Here is a 22278-nt window from a genome sequence, read left to right on the forward strand (position 1 = left end):
TGCTCGTCCTGGGAACTTTGCTATTTGCTGCACATACCCTACCATGCCCTTGAACACCTCACTATTCATGCCCCTTGTTTCGATCCAAGTAAGTTTTGTATTTATGCCTCAGTGCTAGTATTGTTTTGTTTATGCCACAGCTAGTGTCTTTTGTTTCGTTTGTATATAGTCATGTCATCGTGTTTAAGTTTATAGTTCATTGTTATTCATGCCATCGAGCAAATGTTTGTTTCCTGTTTGTGTTTCATAGCCTTGTATTATACCTCCTTGTGAGCGCCCTTTGAGTTATTTTTGTATTATAGTGTATAAATTTTAATCATGTACCTGAATACACGCCTGGCTCGTGCAAATCATCCTGTGTCGAAAAAGCAAAATAAATCAAAGTCACAGTCTTGACAATGTGTTTGACTTTATTAAATGTATATTATTTTGTGCAGCCAGGCCGGAGAAGGAGGGGATGGAAAGAGGGAAAAAAAGGAAGACTATGACGGTACAACGGGAGAAGAAGACGGCAGAGGGGCGATGACGTCGTTAGCTGTCAGCGTATTTAATGACAGTTTAGTGTGTGAGTGAGATGTGTATTTAACCAAAGAGATGTAATGTGACGAAGTGTGAAACGTATCTGAGTATGGTTGCCAGAGGGTGTTGAGGATGCGTGTTGGGATCCAGGCGGAAGTCCAGTAAGGAGCAAGGCGGAATCGAACGTCGGCGAGCAGGCAGATGGTCAAGGGCAGGAGCTTGGTTTCGTGGTCGTTAGGCAGGCGTGAGGTCGATGTCCAGGAAGGCAAGGGAAAATCCACGGGAGGTCCAAGGTGACGAGACACACAACTCGACGACAAGGAAGGATGGCGGGAGGCTGGAAGACGACACAACACAGGAGACAATGAGCACAACAGGGAAGGAGCACAGGGAGATAGTTTGCACATGCAGAGGCGCTAGATACGTGTGGGCTTACTGTACTGGGTAAGTGAAGCTACGTTCTCGCGTCGGATCTCAGGCTGCGTCTGCTCTTGAAGGCAGCTCGCTCATCACAGGCAGGTGTGTAGCTTGGTGAGTGTTTGCAGGTGCGAGGAGGCACACCCGCAGCGGAGAGAGAGCACATGTGGGAGTGGCCCGTGGTGTGCTTGTCCGGACGCCCAGCAGGAGGAGACATAGCAGGAAGAGAGGAAGCAGGAGTGTGAGCCATAACAAAGACAGAGGGGGAAATTGTGGGGATGAGAGGGGGATTAGACAGAGAGACAAAAACAACAACAGCAAATACAACAAAAACAACAATAATAGAATAACACCAGCAAATACGATATGTTCAAATGATGGTAAAAGTGATAGCAAAGAAGCAGTTAGCGAAATAAATAATATAGAAATGACAATGAGCATTTTTACACTACAACTGGAGCATTACAAATACCAATAGAAATTGAGCTATTGATAACGAACAATACCAGTAATTTTCCTCTATTATCAACAATAATCTGTGAGCGCTTTGAGTATATAACAATAGAAAAGCGCAATATAAATCTAATCCATTATTATTATTATAATAAATGCAACAATACACATACATAATGATAACTAGAGATAAAAAAGGAATACTGAAAGATGGAGGGGAAGAGAGAGAGGCAACCTATATTAATCTTGTAGATTGTTATAGTCACAATAGGTTAAGCTTTGTCAGTGTGCCATGTGTTACCATGTTTCCCATAGGACAACAACTTTAATATATGTTTGATGAAACATAAATATAAGCATGAATGTACGTATGTATGTATATGTACAGAATGTGTATATGAATGTTTGTACAGTGAATGTATTTGTACAGTATGTGTATATGCATGTTTGTACCGTGAACTTTCCAGTCTTGACTTTGGACTTGACTTGGGACTTGCCTGTCTTGACTCGGGACTTGATTCGGAATTGAGGGCAAAGACTTGAAATTTACTTGCAAAGCAATGACTTGGTCCCACCTCTGGATACACACATTATATATATATATATATATATATATATATATATATATATATATATATATATATATATATATAATGTGTGTGTATATATGTATGTATGTGTGTGTGTGTATATATATATATGTATATATTGTTTATGCCAAGTGCTTGTTTGTGGAAGAATGGGATGTGTCCGTATCTCCGTCTGCAATCCTGACAGCTCTGGCTTTGGTTTGCCCCCAGACCTCCTACATGCATGTTGCACTGTTTACTGGCCTTGCCTCACACATCTATCACCCCAGCAGGACCACACGCACATGCATGCCGCACACACATACACACACAAAGTCTCAGGGTAAAGGTTAGGCCCTTTTGAGTCCAACCTCACCCACAACAACTTCTCTTGAGCTTTAAGTGCCATAAACGAAAGGTCATGTGACACTTGATAAGCCCTTTAAATATGCCAGACTGAGCAAAGATAGTCTTATGTTGCAGGAACATCTTCATGTTGTGGTAGAACTGGTTGTCACAGTGAGCAATAAGGACTCAAACCAACTGTAATTGTGACCTGCACAGCTCAGATATGTCACAGATTGGTCTCCTCAGTGCACATGCACGCTATTTCCTGTAATAAAAGAGCACTTTGATTTGTTGTGCTGATGCCAGCTTGTGATACCAGCATGCACGGAAGCTCTGACTGCCTGAAACTCAAATTTTCAGCATGCACTCATGTGTCACAATATCCACTAGAAACATCTAGTGTTCCAAAGATAATAATGCTGGATTTGAATAAAATGTCTCAGTGGGAATGCATAAAATTATGCATTGCCCCAAAAAAAAAAAACATGCGCTTTTGCCAACTACAGTTTAAGAATGGGAGATATTGCCTAAAATCTATATTGCAATATTATAAATATTATTACACTCTTGTTGGTTACTTTCTGTTGTACCATTGTTCCATCTACTCCTAAGTTAGGCACTTATTATTTTGTTTTATTTTATAGTTTGCAGTCGCTGTTCAGTGCGCTGTTATTTGGATCTCAGTGGATCAGGCCCTAAGTGATTATAAAAACATGTAATATTTCATATCTAATATTTTTATAAATATTTACTCACAGTTGTATGAACATTATACTGATTCTCCTGTATACTACACTTGCTATTGTTGGTTGATCCGCCCACCACCGTTTACATTTAGGAGCTCTAGCTTAACTGTGTGTAATGTAGCATGGTTGGGTAGTCCTTGTCCTTCAGTGATAATGGTACGTAAAATAAACTTTTTTAGTTAAAGGACTACTGGCTCACACTGTGGAGACATGTTACCAGTGCCGGCCCAAGCCTCCATGGGGCCTTAAGCAAAATTAGATTTTGGGGTCCTCTATTTCTGACAATAATATTGATGGTTGATCATTCACACACCTACTATAAACTCATTGCGGCCCTGGCAGTGTTGTTTACATTATCCTATTGTCAGCCTGGCATGTCTTTACAAATGACATGTCATTTATAAAGATATGGGGGTGGCCCAGTTAAGAACATAAATAATACCAATTAATGAACGAATGATGTCCAGAGTGCCACATATGGTTCCTAGTCTTAAAATGTAGAAAACATTCAGCTACAAGAGTGGCCTGGGGTTGAACAGTCCAAGTGATAAAGCTTTGTATTTACAGTAAAAGTGTCATCTTGTCTCATCAGTCTTGTACATATTAGTCTTTAATTGCTAGTTTATATTTTTAGTTAATTGTTCATATTTAATGTTTAATTTGTACAAAGAGAGCGAAGTCTACTGAAGATAAATTCCATGTGTGTTAAACATAACTGGACAATAAAGCTGATTCTGATTCACTTTATTATTTTTGGTAACACAAACCTGAAACAGCAATGTGCAAAAATAATTCGTAGTGCAAGAAAAACAATAATGTGCAACAATAAAATCACTTAAATATATATAAAAAGGAGCAAATTCAATTGTACAAAAACCAACATAATTAAATTAGATATCAAGCAAATACTTAAATAATATTACTGAACAGAGTTACCAGAAACAAGGTAATGTAACGGTTTATAAACAAATATAAAGTTACTACATATTAAAACTATGTAAATGTACATAACAATGTGCAAAAAATTTTTGGGGAAAAAAATCTAAATAAATTACCTTAATTCACACATTTGACCATCACATCACAGTTTTGTTCCTCTGTTCTTCACCACCCACACCACACCACCCACTCCTTAAAACCTGTGCTTTCTGGCTTTTCTGGAGCCAAAGTCTTTTATGACAACATCACTGTAAGAAATCTGATGAAGAATCACTAGGCCTAGATCAGCAGCAGCACTCTGTTGACTTAAAATTATGTTTTTGTACAATAATATATCTTTGATCATTTAGAAATCATCAGTCAGACTCGTACATGCAAAAAATAAAAAATAATTTTTTGTTAATTGCTTTTGGGGGCCCCCTGGTGGCCGCGGGGCCCTAAGCAAGCGCTTAGTTCGCTTATGCCTTGGGCCGCCTCTGCATGTTAGCCACTAGCAAGGACGCTATACTGCGTTGAGGACAAGACTGTTTGCTTGTCGTTGTCAACTTTGTTGTACAGAGCTAGAATGTGTCATCAACTTGCATTATCATAACCTAACAATAGTATTAAAAGCTCAATCGTCGGTCCAATTGATATAATTTATATCGTATCTGGTCTGTATCGTGCAACCCTCCTACCAGTGTTACGTCTTAATTCAACAACACACCATATTATTGTTATCATTGAGGTGAATGCGCATCTCATTTAGAACTAGAAGAGGCAATTCGTGAAGGAATTGCGTGTGAATGCTCCAATGCTGAAGTTGAACTGAAATGCTGACAGAATATCGTATGAATGTAAGAACAGTTTGAATGTTGGAATCATTTGAATTTTGAAGAGTTTGAATTTCCAGGAAAACCGGAATTTTTTTGGGAACTTAGAAAACTGTATCAATCATTTAATTGGGAATTTCATGAAATGTGGGAATTTTGGGAAAATAGGTTATCTTTTTTATAATGTAAAAAAAAAAAAAAAAAAAAAAAAAGTGCATGTTCTGAATGAGTTGAAATAGTTGATGTTGGAATTTTGCAAATCCGTCAAGAAATTTTGAAGTAGTAACATGTTGAAGTGAAAAATGGTTTTATGGAATTCCTGAATATCTGGAATTTTTCCAGTTCAAAAAATTCCTTTGTTTTATGTTCTTATTAGGAAGAAAAAAAACTGATTGGTGGAACGGTTGAAATGCGTTTAAAATTGTGGAAGGAGTAGTTGCCAGAAAAACGGGTGGAAATAGGGCAAACCAGGATTCTGGAAAATCCTGGTTTTTTTTTTTCAACTTGGAAAAATTATAATTTGAATGTCCAGGATGGTGGAATGTGTTGAAGGTGTAATGGTTTGAATAGGTTTAAAAATGTGGGAATGGTGAAAGTTTGAAAAATGGCCAATTTCGTCCCAGGAAACCTGGAATTCTGGGAAATCTGGGAATTTCTGGAATTTGTTAAGGGAAAGCCAACGATTCCCAAATAGGCTGAACAGTTTGAAGTTGGAACACTTTGAATTGGGTGAAAAATGTGATTGGTCTACGTGGACCCTGACTTACACAAATTGAAAAACTTATTTGGATGTTACCATTGAGTGGTCAATTGTACGGAATATGTACTGACCTGTGCAACCCACAAATAAAAGTTTCAATCAATAAAAGTTTCAATCAAAGGTAGAGCGCGTCAAAATCTGGAGAAGAAGAAGAAGTTGAATAATAAATAGATACATTTGGGTGTAGAAAACCATATGTGTGAATGCTTTGGAGCATTCACACAATTTTATTGGATTACATAATATTAGATGTTATAGTAAGAAAACAGACTGAACAGTTCCTCAATCTTTCCTCTCATTATTAAGTGGCCAAACACTATAATTTTGGACCATATCCCTTCAAGCCAACCTGCATTCACCTTTCCCACATTAAAACACTGCGTCTTGTGTTTATCAATAAAATTTTTAAATGTAAGTGCTGTAAAAATGAACGATAAAATTAAAAAGGGAAATCATTTTTGGGGCCCAAAGAGGGACTACCAGCAGAATTTAGTATTCATTTAAGAGCAAGTCACCCCACAGTCAATAAACTAACAAAAAGTAGGCCGGCATGGAAAAGGTTAAACTCCAATTACAACTTTGGTAATACATTTAGGATAATTATATGCATTGTTGCAAGAAAACAAAAAAATAAGGTTATGTTCAAAAACAAGCTATTGTAACTACAATTACAAACAATAAATATATATATATTTTTAACTGAACGAATTGATTTAACCGATTAATCGTTGCAGCCTTAGCTAATTCGACAATGAAGTTCCTTGAATCCTTCTTGCATTGTGTTACAATGTCATTGCTCTCCATGGAAACAGTCAATCCAATCCAATCCACTTTATGTACTGTATATAGCACATTTAAACAACAAACATGCTTCCAAAGTGCTGCAAAAAAATATTAAAAACAAGATTCAAATACTATCCTTAGCTCCACCAATGACTGAATAAGACAAAATAAATAATATAAAACCAATATAAAAGCAATATAAAAATAAATATGGTTAAAAATGATTTTAAAGGGTAAAACCAATTATAATAATAAATAGAAATACACATTTTAAAACACGGAGGACCACAAAACTCCCGTAGTGTTAAAAGCCAGAGAATAAAAATGGGTCTTAAGACGAGACGTAAAACACGCCACTGTGGGAGCAGTTGGAACATGGAAGGGCAGAGTGTTCCAGAGTTTAGGGCCGACCACAGAGAAGGCCCGGTCTCCCCTGGTTTTAAGTCTGGTCTTAGGCACCACGAGCTGAAACTGGCTCTCGGACCTCAGAGCACGCGCAGGAGTGTAAATTTGATATAATCAGGTGCCAGTCCATGTTAAGCTTTAAAACCAAACAGCAACATTTTAAAATTAATTGTAAAATGAACAGGGAGCCAGTGCAAAGTCTCAAGAAATGTGGTTATATGCTGGCGTTTCCTGGCCCCTGTTAAAAATCGTGCTGCCGCGTTCTGGACTAACTGCAACTGGGAGAGAGTTTTTAGGCTAATACCAGCATAAAGTGCATTGCAGTAGTCCAGGCCACTTGAAATAAAAGCATGCACGGCTTGTTCAAAAAGGTTAAAAGATAAAAACGGTTTTACTTTTGCTAAAAGACAAAGATGATTAAAACAAGATTTTAAAACGCCAGTGACTTGTTTGTCAAGTTTAAAATCACACCAAGGCTGGTGACTTTGGGACGCACATACTTTTGCAATGGTCCCAAGTCAATAAGGGCCAGACCAAAAACTGAAATTTTCGTTTTTCCCTCATTCATTATTAAAAAAATCTGGGCTAACCAAGCCTTGACATCACATAGACACTTGAGAAGGGGTGTCAGTTTGTGAATGTATAATAGTTATTGCTTTAAAAAAATATTTATATTGCAGTTATATATTGTGTAAAGCACATTTTCAGATTGTTGGCCAGAACCCCAAGATGCAGAGATGGTAGGCAATGTGAAGGTAAAATATATTTACTAACAAAAAAAAAATAGTGCACAGGAAGCACAGGAAAGCTATCCAACAAGCAGGGACAGGTGAAGATCCAGCAATCAGACATGGAAGAGGTGGAAATTTGCCAATCTGCCAAAATTTATATGCCAATTTCAAAAGGCCACGGCCCCCTAACACCCGTTCTCAACTGTCTATGTGACGTCAAGGCTTGGTTAGCACAGAATTTTTTAATAATGAATGAGGGAAAAACGGAAATTTCAGTTTTTGGTTCAGCCTTCACTGAATTTCTGACCATTGCAAAATGATGTGCGTCCCAAAGTCACCAGCCTTGGTGTCACTATAGACAAACAAGTCAATGGCGTTTTAAAATCGTGTTTTTATCACCTTCGTCTTTTAGTAAAGGTAAACAGTTTTTATCTTTTAACCTTTTTGAACAAGCCCTGCATGCTTTTATTTCAAGTGGACTGGACTACTGCAATGCACTTTATGCTGGCATTAGCCAAAAGGGTCTCTCCCAGTTGCAGTTAGTCCAGAACGCGGCAGCACGACTTTTAACAGGGGCCAGGAAACGCCAGCATATAACCCCGATTCTTCAGAGTTTGCACTGGCTCCCTGTTCATTTTAGAATTGATTTTAAAACATTGCTGTTTGTTTTTAAATCTTTACATGGACTGGCACCTCAATATATCTCGGACCTCATCCAAATTTACACTCCTGCGCGCGTTCTGGGGTCCGAGAGCCAGTTCCAGCTCGTGGTGCCCAAGTCCAGACTTAAGACCAGGGGAGACAAGGCCTTCTCCGTGGTCGGCCCTAAACTCTGGAAAACTCTGCCCTTCCATGTTCAAACTGCTCCCACAGTGGAGTGTTTTAAGTCTCGTCTTAAGACCCATTTTTATTCTCTGGCTTTTAACACTACGTGAGTTGTGTGGTCCTCTGTCCTCTGTTGTCCTCTGTTGTTTTTTATACACTTTGATTTCTATTTTACTGTTTTAATTGATTTTACCCTTTAAAATTGTTTTTAATCATATTTTTTTTATATTGTTTTTTATATTGGTTTTATATTTATTCATGTTTTGTTTTTATTCAGTTATTGGTGGAGCATAATATTGTTTTTTAATATTGTTTTTAACATGGCTGTGCAGCACTTTGGAAATGTTCTTGTTGTTTAAATGTGCTATATGAATAAAGTGGATTGGATTGGATTGAAAAAACAGGATGTGGAAAACAAAAAAAAAATAGAGTGAAATATAAGAATAGAATTAAATCTAAAGTCAAGCCCATATAACACTTATTGTTAGGCGCCCCAAATGAGGTCCTAGCAGGCTAATCGCGTCACCTAACTGAGCACTCAGCTGCTGGTGTTGTATAAAAGTGTTCCCCTCATACTCTTACAGTACATTAGGCGGAGTGTGAGGCTTGTACCGTGTTTACGCTACACGTCTTCAGCGGCTGGAGGCCGTCCAAGCAGCTCGTACAGGACGATTTGTGCGGGGCTCTTTGTCGACTCCGGTCTGTATGGACAGGATCTTTTTGGGCCTGATTACAACAGTGTCAGCGGATGACAGATGAAGTCTGCAGTATAGGTGAGCTGCTATCTTTAGCCTGCTGGCCTCTTAAGGGAAAGACTTGAGCAGAGGAAAGACAGAGCAGCAAAATGAGTCACTGTATGCTAAAATACATCACCTTTTTTTATATGAGCCCTATAGGAGGTGTGGAATAACATCTACAATAAAACAACAATATGTTAGAAGAGTAACACCTCCCTTGTCTGACGGTCAAAGTGAAGAAGGCAAAGCGCCATCTCGACTGTCTGCACCCCCCTCCCCCTGACTCGGGCCTCTGTTGGTTTAACCCTGGTGGGCATCAGGCAGGCCTGACAGCAGCCAGACACTATCGTGTGATTTATGGCGGCGCTCGCAGAGTGGAGAGGAGATGACCACTCCTATTTGACCCCTAACTGTCTTATCAGCCGCCCATCAAGACCTTGGCGACCAGTCAAACATGTTGCTGTTTACACCTTCCCTTAAAACCCTGGTATTGTCATGGGACTGAAAGGAATGATGGGGGATCACCTTGAAAATACAGGTACAGATACAAGGATTATATGCTCATATCAATAGTAGGCGACTCAAATATTTTTATAAGGCAATATTCAGCATATTTTATGCAAAATATCCAAATATATATTACAATTTTATAAGATGTTAAAAACAAGGTTAAAGGCACAACTGTTTACCAGGTTTTATTTTTTACTGGACAGTTTCATTCATTCTAAGGTTCTTAATTTGCATTATCCATCCCATCCTTTCTTTTGCCGCTTATTGCCATTGGGGTTGCGGGGGGCGCTGGTGACGATCTCAGCTCCAATCGGGCGGAAGGTTGCGTACACCCTGGACAAGTCGCCATCTCATCGCAGGGCCAACACAGATAGACAGACAACATTCACACTCACATTCACACACTAGGGACAATTTAGTGATGCCAGTCAACCTATCCCCAGGTGCATGTCTTTGGAAGTGGGAGGAAGCCGGAATACCCAGAGGGAACCCACGCAGTCACGGGGAGGACATGCAAACTCCACACAGAAAGATCCTGAGCCCGGGATTGAACCCAGGACTACTTATGAAAATCGTATTGTGAGGCAGACGCACCAACCCCTTCCACTACCGTGCTTCCCTAATTTGCATTATGTTATTTTCTATCTTATTTATTGGTATTAGTACTACTATTATTCTTACTATTTTATGTTTTTATTCATTATTTGTTCATATATTATATACATATATATGTTTATATTATATGTATTTACTCTAAATTACTATTCCATCCATCCCATCCATTTTCTGCCGCTTATTCCCGTTCGGGGTCGCGGGGGGCGCTGGCGCCTATCTCAGCTACAATCGGGCGGAAGGCGGGGTACACCCTGGACAAGTCGCCACCTCATCGCAGGGCCAACACAGATAGACAGACAACATTCACACTCACATTCACACACTAGGGCCAATTTTAGTGTTGCCAATCAATCTATCCCCAGGTGCATGTCTTTGGAAGTGGGAGGAAGCCGGAATACCCAGAGGGAACCCACGCAGTCACGGGGAGGACATGCAAACTCCACACAGAAAGATCCTGAGCCCGGGATTGAACCCAGGACTACTTATGAAAATCTTATTGTGAGGCAGACGCACCAACCCCTTCCACTACCGTGCTTCCCTAATTTGCATTATGTTATTTTCTATCTTATTTATTGGTATTATTACTACTATTATTACTATTTTATGTTTTTATTCATTATTTGTTCATATATTATATACATATATATGTTTATATTATATGTATTTACTCTAAATTACTATTATTATTATATATGTATTTATTTTATAATACATAAATTGTACAATATTAGATTTATATTTAACAAAATATGTATGCAGGTTAAATTCCTGGGCTTAGGGTCTTTCCGTGTGGAGTTTGCGCTCCTTCCACCTTCAAAGACATGGGGCAGGGATAGGCTGATTGACAACACTAAATTGTCCCCAGTGAGTTAATGTGAGTGTAAATGCTTGTATGTCTAGCATTAATCCTCAACACACTTTGTGTCATAGTATTTATGACAGGACAAACTCTTTTACTTTAACCGATACTTTAACCGGTCAGTGATAAGATCAATGCATGTGTCAGTAAAAAAAAAAAAATGAGGGAGGAGACTACAACTGGTGTGCTTGCTGGCAAATTTCACCCCAAAATACAGCCTGAAAATATTTCAGATAACACCATTGCCAGATTTTCTGCAAATATATGACATGCATTTAAGTAAAATAGTTAAAACCGTTCCTGGATGACATTCTGACAATAAGATTGCAATTTTTTTGCATAATACTGGTGGGTTCTTCCGAGGATGTTGTAGTCGTAATGATTTGTGCACTCCTTTGAGACATTAGTGATTTGGGGCTATATAAATAAACATTGATTGATGGTCTTTTCTTAAGCAAATTTCAATTATGCAAGCAAGTTATCACCTGGGATTAATCATGATTAATCCAAATTCCAAAATGTGATTAATCTGTTGAAAAAATATATCATTTTATATTGTATAATAAATTAATTGGTGAACTTAATTCAAACAGTTAACATTAATACCACTGGATGTACTTTACAAACACGTGTACTCAATTCAATTGAGTTCCTACATCATATTTTTACTTAAAAGAGAGCTGCACTTTTATTTGGACTTTTGCTCGTCGTTCACAATGAAACAAGAACACCTCTGTATTTTCTTTTTAGGATTCAAAAGATTACAAAAAACACTTTTGCAAGATGCTGCTAATGAGAGTCACCATTGTAGCCTTCAAAACCCAAAACAACTTCAAAACCCTCCATCAACGTTTTATATACACACTGCAAGTATATATACAAGGTAGTGACAGACACGTTCATAACAATGTGGAATTTGTAACATTTTTACTGTATTTTGGTAATTTTTAGCATTGCCGGAACTTATTTCCTGTGTGTAATAATTTATGTGCACATAGCAACACATTTCCAAATTCTGGCAGCAAATGTGTGTTCCTACTTTCTGTTACAAACGTGTGTGTGTGCTAATCATGGCAGACTTCAAAATAGACAACGAGAACGCCTATATTTGGACAAATGACAATTCACAACCATATCTTTTTGAAGCTGAATATACGGAGGATGAATTGCTGCTATTAGAAGCTAACATGAAGAGAGGCTGAAACATTGGAGCAGACGGAAGTCATGAGAGTGACGTCGGCGTGACTTGGCGCTGTAAATGTGGAATTTGGAGCCAAGCTATCCCGACAGAAATAAAGTGCAGACCCCAAATCAAATGCAAATGTCCTAGTCAGCTAAACCAAACGGACAAATGTCCAACAAGAAAGTCGCTATAATATGAATCATGATACATGCAGCACATCATATATGTTATTACAACTACATACACCGTCTCGCTAGCTGTGTACAAACAAAACATAAAATGTGGGCTATTACTTTACAGATATTGTAATATAACTATTCATGTTTTTCAGTCAGTACAGATTGGTGTAGTATCACATTGTGTTTGACTTGTGGTATGAATAAAGGTCTATCCTAATACAGACTAAAAAGCAATTTAGCAGTTGACCCAAAAGCTAGCTTGTGGCTAATGCAGTAGATTGCTGTTGCAAGGCGATGTGTTACCACGCCAGATAAACAGTACCTAAGTGTTTTCTGTTACAATAACAATGCTGCTGCAGTTTGGCTATTATACAGGTTACAAAATGTAAATAAAGTATCGATGGCGGTTTTTAGATGCATTTTTAGAGTGTTTTAGAGGCAGAATTGATTTCGCCCATTGTCACCATTGCTAGCCGCTTAAAACCAGCCGACTATTCCAAATTACAATGAAAAAAAACAACAACAGAAAAGTTGTGGTCTTGTCTCTCATAAGGATTGTGAAGGATATGCAAAATTCCAGTAAAAGTGCCGTTCCACTTTATGCGTTGTATTAAACTATTTAAAATGTACTTTTCAGAACACTTGAGTTGTTAAAGCACAGTCCATCCATCCATCTTTTTCTGCTTATCTGAAGTCCGGTTGCTGAGGCAAGCAGCTTAAGCAGAGAAGCCCATACTTTCCTCTCCCTAGCTACTTTGTCCAGGACTTACTGGGGGTCCCGAGGCGTTCCCAGGCCAGCTAGGAGACATAGTCTCCCCACCGTGTCCTGGGTCTTCCCTGTGGTCTCCTACCGGTCGGACGCGCTCTAAACACCACCTCGGGGAGGCGTTCGGGGGCATTCTGACCAGATGCCGGAACCGCCTCATCTAGCTCCTCTCGGTGTGGAGGAGTAGCGGCTTTACTCTGTACTCCCCTCGAGTGGCAGAGCTTCCCACCCTATCTCTAAGGGAGATAGGGTGAAACCTAATGGAGGAAACTCATTGCGGCCGCATGTACCTGTGATCTTCTCCTGTCGGTCATAACCCGAAGCTCATGACTGTAGGTGGGGATAGGGACATACATCAACAGGCTTTGCCACTTATTCACCACAATAGAACAATAAGGGGCCGTAAACACTGTCGATCTCATAATGCGCCCGTCCACTTGTGAACAAGACCCCGAGGTACTTGAACACCTTCAGGATCTCCTCCCCAACCCGGATATAGAACTCCACCCTTTCTGGGTGAGAACCATAGACTCAGACTTGTAAGTGTTGATTTTCAATCCAGTCGCTTCACATTCAGCTGCGAACCGATTCAGTGAGAGCTAAAGATCCTGGTCAGATGAAGCCAGTAGGACCACATCATCCTCTAAAAGCAGAGACCTAATCCTGAAGCCACCAAACGGGATCACCTTAACACCATGACTGCGCCTCTAGAGATTCTGTCCATAAGCGTTGTAAACAGAATGAATGACAAAGGTCAGCCATGACTTCCCGGGGGACACAGTTGAATGCCTTCTCCAAGTCCACAAAACACATGTAGAATGGGTTGAATGGTTGGGCAAAATCCCATGCACACTCAAAGATACTGCCGAAAGTATAGCGTTGGTCCATAGTTTCATGACCAGGACGAAAACCTCCTGAGTCCGAGGAATGATTATCCGGTGTAGCCTCCTTTGCAGTTCACTTGAATAGCCATTACTTTAAGGCCAAGGAGTGTGATCCCACAATAGTTGGAACACACACTCTGGTACCCCTTTTTAAAAAGAGGAACCACTACCACAGGCTGCCAATGCAGAGACACCGCCCCTGATGTCAACGCAATACTGCAGAGTCTTGTCAACAAAGACAGCCCACAGCTTCGAAAGCCTTAAGGAACTCCTGGGCCGGGCGGATCTCATCTGCAACCACAGAGCTTCTTAAATACCTTGGGGACCTCAGCCCTAGAAATAGGAGAGCCCACTGCGGAGTCCCCAGGCACTGCTTCTTCATTAACAGATGTGTAGGTGGGATTGAGGAGGTCTTAGAATTCCTTCGGTGGAAGTTTGCATATTCAAAGTTCAAATTCCTTCCACTGATCCACAATATCCCCAGTCGACATTAGCAGCACACCGTCCCCACTACACTATACAGTGTTGACAGTGCACAAAATTTCTTTGCAAAATTATTTACAAAAGCACAGTGAGCAAGACATACTACGGGATTTTATAGTGTGTGTAACCCCCCTCCCCTCCAAAAAAATATTATAAAGCACTTTCTTGCAACATGCCTTTGTATGAAAAGTGTTAGACAAATAAAGTTTTGCTTGATTGATGGATATACTTATTATGGCCACAATTTTAGGTACATCTGTACTATAAAATAGGTGCATCAAATATATTAATGCTCAGTTTAGACAGGCACTGTTAAAAAACTATTAATTCAAAAATATGTTTATTAGCAGGGCAGGGCAATGACCTACTCAGTGACCTTGTGGTTAGAGTGTCTGCCCTGAGACTGGAAGGTCATGAGTTCAAACCCCGGCCGAGTCATACAAAAGACTATAAAAATGGGACCTGTTGCCTCCCTGCGTGGCCACCGCTGCTGCTCACTGCTCCCCTTATCTCCCAGGGGGGATCAAGGGTGATGGGTCAAATGCAGAGGATAATTTCACCACACCTAGTGTGTGTGCGACTACCAGTGGTACTTTAACTTTAATTATTGTGGCTGTGCAACATCCCTGCTTTAAACAACATTGGTAGATGTTTTATATACATATATATATATATATATATATATATATATATATATAATATATATATATATATATATATATATATTATATATATATTAATATATATATATATTAATATATATATATTAGGGGTGTGGGCAAAAATCTATTCAAATACGAATCGAATCGAATATATTGTGCTATTCAGAATCGATTCTCATTTAAAAAAAATCTATTTATTTTAATTTTTAATTTAATTTATTTATTTATTATTATTTTTTTTTATCAATCCAACAAACCACTACACAGCAATACCATAACAATGCATTCCAATTCCAAAACCAAACCTGACCCAGCAACACTTAGAACCGCAATAAACAGAGCAATTGAGAAGACACAAACATGACACAGAACAAACCAAAAGTAGTGAAACAAAAGTGAATATTATCAACAACAGTATCAATATTAGTTATAATTTCAGCATAGCAGTGATTAAAAATCCCTCACTGACATTATCATTAGACATTTATACAAAAAAAAAGAACAATAGTCTCACAGGGGCTTACACTTGCATCGCATCTCATAAGCTTGACAACACACTGTGTGCAATGTTTTCACAAAGATAAAATAAGTCGTATTTTTGGTTCGTTTAATAGTTAAAACAAATTTACATTATTGCAATCAGTTGATAAAACATTGTCCTTTACAATTATAAAAGCTTTTTTCAAAAAAAAATCTAATACTCTGCATGTCAGCAGACGGGGGTGAATCCTGCTGAAATCCTATGTATTGAATGAATACAGAATCGTTTTGAAACGGGAAAATATCGTTTTTGAATCGAGAATCGAATCGAATAAAAAAAATCGATATATTATCGAATCGTGACCCCAAGAATCGATATTGAATCGAATCGTAGGACACCCAAAGATTTGCAGCCCTGATATATATATATATATATATATATATATATATATATATATATATATATATATATATAGCTACTTGTCTAGCTATAGAGAAGAGCCCAATATTGAAAACAGCAACAAGAATAACTGAACTAAATTATGTTAGCACATGTGTATCATATATGTGCAGGTGTACCTAATAAAGTGACCTCCTTTGGGTGAAAGTTGGCCCTAGTATTTTTGGCAACAAAGACTGCAATTCAAATTAAATCCGGTAGAGGGTACCCTGCACAATGCCATTGAAACAGAAACCTGTCCAGTCCACATCATCCTACTTGGAGAGCAACACTATCATTATGGCATGTTTAATTAAACTCTTTCCCTAAATTATCTTTTTATTACTTTGACTGAAATACAGTGATGTCACACCCTTGTCAATCTTTTTTATTTTTTATTTTTTTACTCACACCTGGTGATTTCTTTTCCAAGGCAAAGGAAAAGAAACATTTTTCCGCTGAATTCGCCGCAGAACATCTTTGAAAACAAGCACGGGGTTGACTTGAAGGTGATGTAAACACGGATCTATTTCTGCGTCCATGACACACTGTGGTCTGAACTGGCAAGAGTGCAGCGGCCTGACGTGACAACAAAAAGGGCCACACAGGCGGCAGCAGTTAGAGCATCTCTCTGGACCCTGACATGGAACCTTGTTGGACGCCGGGAAAGGTCATCATCGTCAAGCGCCAAAATAACATCAGCTCCTCCGAGTTTTTACATTGACACTGATTGCACTGACCTCCATTTGTTGTGTGCCATCAACATGCTACTGATTCTTCCTGCCTGCAGTGGTGGAGGAATCAGAGGCTAGAAAGAAACATTTCAGAGATGTGTAGATGGAGAAAGGAGGCAGATGACTGGTAAAGTCAGCCTGACACAGAACAGACAAAGTGCTCCCTCTCATAAACCAAACACACACACACACGCACACACACACACACACACACACACACACACACACACACACACACACACACACACACACACACACACACACACACACACACACACACACACACACACACACACACACACATACACACGCGCACTGACTCATGGGGGGAATTCAACACGTGGGCGTATCGTTGCGTGTAAGCTTGTTTTTATCAGTGTTTTTTTTCCGTGCGCATCCAGGATTGATCAGACGGCAGATGACCGAGGACGGACGTCAGCCATCACACTCCTCCTCTCGGCCCACCCAATTGACTCCATCAATCAATGGATGAGGTGCCAGAAAGTCTCCTCCCTAATCCAGCAGCCTCATTTCACGTGGGCAGCTGTGACACTGCCCCGCCCGCGCCAGCAGATGGTGGTGTTTTTCTTAATTTACTGTATGTCCAATTAAACCAGGTGTGTCAAAGGTATGCCCCACAAACAGGTTTAATTCGGCCAGCCGGCAAGATGAGTTTTTCTAAGTACAAAAATGAGCTGCAATGTTTTTAATGAAAGAGACTGCTGTTCCGAATGTGGCCACAGGATGGCACAATAGCAGATCAAGTGTAATCCACTGAAATTAGATTTTCTTATTTAAACGGGGATAGCAGGTCCATTCCATGTGTCATACTTGATCATTTCGCGATATTGCCATATTTTTGCTGAAAGGATTTAGTAAAGAACATCCACAATAAAGTTTGCAACTTTTGCTTGCTAAGAGAAAAGCCCGGCCTCTACCGGAAGTCGCAGACGATGACGTCACATGTTGATGGCTCCTCACATCTTCACATTGTTTTTAATGGTAGCCTCCAACAAAAACAGCTATTCGGACCGAGAAAAAAACAATTTCCCTATTAATTTGAGCGAGGATGAAAGATTCGTGTTTGAGGATATTGATAGCGACGGACTAGAAAAACAAAAAAAAGAAAAAAAAAACAAGTAAAAAAACAAAAAAAACGCGATTGCATTGGGACGGATTCAGATGTTTTTAGACACATTTACTAGGATAATTCTGGGAATTCCCTTTTCTTTCTTTTGTGTTGCTAGTGTTTTAGTGAGTTTAACAGTACCTGATAGTCGGAGGCGTGTGTCCACGGGTGTGTTGACGCCAATGTCTCAGGGAAGTCGACGGCAGCTTTGTGGGCAGCACAAGCTCAGCTGATCTCCGGAAAGAAGCGACTTTTTACCACAATTTTCTCACCGAAACCTGCTGGTTGACATTCGGTTGGGATCCATGTTCGCTGTGATCTATACTAAAGTTTCACCTCCGTGAATTTTAAACAAGGAATCACCGTGTGTTTGTGTGGCTAAAGGCTAAAGCTTCCCAACTCCATCTGTCTACTTTGACTTCTCCAATATTAATTGAACAAATTGCAAAGGATTCAGCAACACAGATCTCCAAAATACTGTGTAATTATGTGGTTAAAGCAGAGGACTTTTAGCTGTGTGTGTGCACAGCGCTCATGTTTCCTAACAGCCCGTGACGTCAAGCGTACTATTCATCATTACGCAACGTTTTCAAGAAGAAACTCCCGGGAAATTTAAAATTGCAATTCAGTAAACTAAAAAGGCCGTATTGGCATGTGTTGCAATGTTCATCATTGATATATAAACTATCAGACTGCGTGGTGGGTAGTAGTGGGTTTCAGTAGGCCTTTAAAGTACTAGTGTAACGGGGTCAATTATGTAATGTAAATATAATGTATTTTACAATGTTTTATTATTATAATTACACAAAATGTGTAAGTGACATGAAAATACCTGAAGGTTGTTCGATAGTTTGTCAATGTGGAACCATTGTCTCGTTGTCCCTCCTACTGCAATAATTGCTGTGACACCTGTTTCTTTACATACATTGGACACACCTTCCAACTTCCCTTTTGTCCATAACGGGAAGGGAAGAAAAGTCTATTTATTGTTTTGTTAATAACTTAAACTTCACTATTTGTACTATTATATTTGTGACAACAATTGTATTTCCTGTATTGTAAGGTATGTTTTTATTTCACTGTTGAACATAACTGCCCTTTTGTCCACGATAACGGAAAAGGGGCTCGACAATGGCAGAAACATTTTGACAACGTTTGTAATGTCTGTATTGTCAGTAAAGTGCAGCTGAGCAGCAACCCCTGGTGTCGGTCGTGTTCATTCAATTCTACACAACCCAGAGGAAGACATTACCGGTTACACCAGTAGAGTGTAAAAGCAAGTTGCTTCTATATTGAAAGCATTATCATATACATCTGATGTACAGTCGTGGTCAAAAGTTTACATACACGTGTGATGTAAACAAAAATTGAGCTGTTTGGCCACAATATGTTTGGAGGAGAAAAGGTGAGGCCCGGTAGAATTACGCTCTGGGCCTGTTTTTGCTGCCAATGGAACTGATGCTTAAAATGGCACAATGAAAAAGAAAAAGGAGGATGACCGCCAAATTCTTCAGGACAACTTAAAATCATCAGCCCGGGAGTTGGGTCTTGGGCGCAGGTAGGTGTTCAATCAGGACATTGACCCCAAACACACGTCAAAAGTGGTAAAGGAATGGCTAAATCAGGCTCGAAGAACGGTTTTGGAATGGCCTTCCCAAAGTCCTGTCTTAAACGTGTGGACAACGCTGAAGAAACAAGTCCATGTCAGAAAACCAACAAATTTTAGCTGAACTGCACCAATTCTGTCAAGAGGAGTGGTCAACAATTCCACCAGAAGCTTGTAGATGTCTACCAAAAGCAGCTTATTGCAGTGAAACTTGCCAAAGGACATGTAACCAAATATTAACATTGCTGTATGTATACTTTTGACTCAGCAGATTTGGTCACATTTTCAGTAGACCAATATTACATTCATGAAAGAACCAAAATTCATGAATGTTTTTTTTGTAGTATGTGCTCCAATCACGGGCTTCACGGTGGAAGAGGGGTTAGTGCGTCTGCCTCACAATACGAAGTTCCTGCAGTCCTGGGTTCAAATCCAGGCTCGGGATCTTTCTGTGTGGAGTTTGCATGTCCTCCCCGTGAATGCGTGGGTTCCCTCCGGGTACTCCGGCTTCCTCCCACTTCCAAAGACATGCACCTGGGGATAGGTTGATTGGCAACACTAAATTGGCCCTAGTGTGTGAATGTGAATGTGAATGTTGTCTGTCTATCTGTGTTGGCCCTGCGATGAGGTGGCGACTTGTCCAGGGTGTACCCCGCCTTCCGCCCGATTGTAGCTGAGATAGGCGCCAGCGCCCCCCCGCGACCTCGAAAGGGAATAAGCGGTAGAAAATGGATGGATGGATGCTCCAATCACTCTATCACAAAAAAATAACAGTTGTAGAAATTATTGGATACTCAAGACAGCCATGACATTATGTCCTTCACAAGTGTATGGAAACTTTTGACCACAACTGTATGACACCGAAAACTTACGAAGTTTGCGAGTAAATAGATATGATCAAAATGTATCAATCTCTTGGATATTCCCAAGCCATTTTGAGAGATAACGAGCTAGCCAGTGACGTGATTGCGTGATGTGGAGGTAGGAACCTCAGACCCCTTCCCCACCAACATCAATGAAAATCATGAAGAATTTGTGAGCACCAACAACGATTACTTTGGGGAAAATGATGATCCAGAAACTTACATTGTTGATACGGAATATAAGGAGGGTAGGGTACAAGTTTTAGAAGCTCTGCTAAACAAATCCAGCTTTAGTAAAACATTAAGCATCATGTAGCAGTATTGTTAAGAGCTAAACAAGAAATTCAAACCATAAACATAATAAGAACAATAGCTTACTGTACAATGTCTGCTCTCGCTACAATGACGACTGATTGGATGTCTTCTCATTTAAATGAACAATTAATCTTGACGCACACAAAGAGTTAACAAGGAAGAGTCTGCCTGCAGTCACTGTCTTCTGTTGTGTGTGCTTGTCTCCATCCCTGTGGATGAGAGCCATGATTTATAATCTAGGATATCTTTGAGGAGCTGAGACGAGATGATGCAGGAGCAGCAGTGTTAGAATAATTATGTGTAAGTTATCACACAACTCTTATGCTTAAAGGCTGTTGCTGTAGTTATTACCAACTGTGCTGAAGTTGTACTTTTCAATTTATGCAAAGGGACAACTTGCAAATCCAAGATTGCGAGTCGTCTCGTATCAGTGTTTGTGTCCAGAACATCGAATACCGTGACACAGACAAAGCAGAGACAGGGTAATATCAGGAGTGTCAGCACATTTGCATTTCTGAATAATCATATATTGTGTCCAACTGGGGCTGCTGAAATTACCCCCCTTCCTTCAGAAGCAGCCTCAGTGATATAACCAGGGACCTCCCAAATAAATAGAGGAGCACTTGGGACTGTTACCTTAGAGCGTAGGTTGGATCAGTAACTAAGAGTACAGTCCAAAACGTCTCTCCTCATTGAGCAAAATGTAACTCTGTCTCTGTATGGATCCTTGCTTCTTGTCTCTTTAAGAGATCAAATCAAATCAAATCAAATCAACTCATATCAGTATGATATCAGTATGACTGATATGAGTGCAGCAGTGTTACTCCAAATTACCGAACATGACTGACTGAATTTTTGGCATTTTGTGATGTTTAGACGGTATTTTCACATACTTAGCGAATTGTGAATACAATTGGATATGGTTTAATGGAAACGGATTTGGATTAGACAGCAAATACACTAAACGTCTAAGTTTATTGTGTTCGGCATGGTGTTTTTGAAACTGCACAAATTTTTTCCTTAGAATTTTCAAATAACTTGAAGTGTTTTGCCAAGAGGATTATTTGTGTTATGAACATTTTCAGAATGTGCTTGTTATATTTTTGGCAAAAGTAAGACAAAGAAAACAATTTTGAAGTTGTCTTTGTTTTTAAGTTATTATGCCATGATTTTACCAGTCCAGCCTGCGGGGGAACCGATTGTTCTCCATGCGGCCCCTGAGCTAAAATGTGTTTGACACTCCTGACTTAGAGTCTTTGTCAATATACAGTAAATTTTCTTATTCTGCACTCCCTGTCATGTGTTATTTTGTGCATGTAAAATGACAATTAATGAATAACGGTGTGCTTCTTACAGCAGTGTTAGTACTGGGCCAGTAAACAGTCGTGATGGCGAATATATGTCAGGAAGATATTAAAATGTATGTTTCAATTATGTTCAACTTATTTTGCGAAAACATTATCTATTGAATAATGTATGCTTCATTTCAAATTCAAATTTGATTAAAAAAATCGTTTCACATGAATA

The 22278-nt window shown here is 39.4% G+C and overlaps 1 long non-coding RNA gene across 1 annotated transcript; it reads right to left on the reverse strand.

The window, feature by feature from the left end:
* Positions 1–409: 409 nt before the first annotated feature.
* On the reverse strand, positions 410–17131 carry LOC133569896 (uncharacterized). The gene is made up of 3 exons (XR_009809971.1): positions 16845–17131; positions 956–1123; positions 410–856 (listed from the first exon to the last, which is right to left on the reverse strand). It is a non-coding gene; the product is annotated as an uncharacterized LOC133569896 (long non-coding RNA).
* Positions 17132–22278: the final 5147 nt, after the last annotated feature.

Source organism: Nerophis ophidion, linkage group LG02, assembly GCF_033978795.1.
Source record: "Nerophis ophidion isolate RoL-2023_Sa linkage group LG02, RoL_Noph_v1.0, whole genome shotgun sequence".
Taxonomy (NCBI): domain Eukaryota; kingdom Metazoa; phylum Chordata; class Actinopteri; order Syngnathiformes; family Syngnathidae; genus Nerophis; species Nerophis ophidion.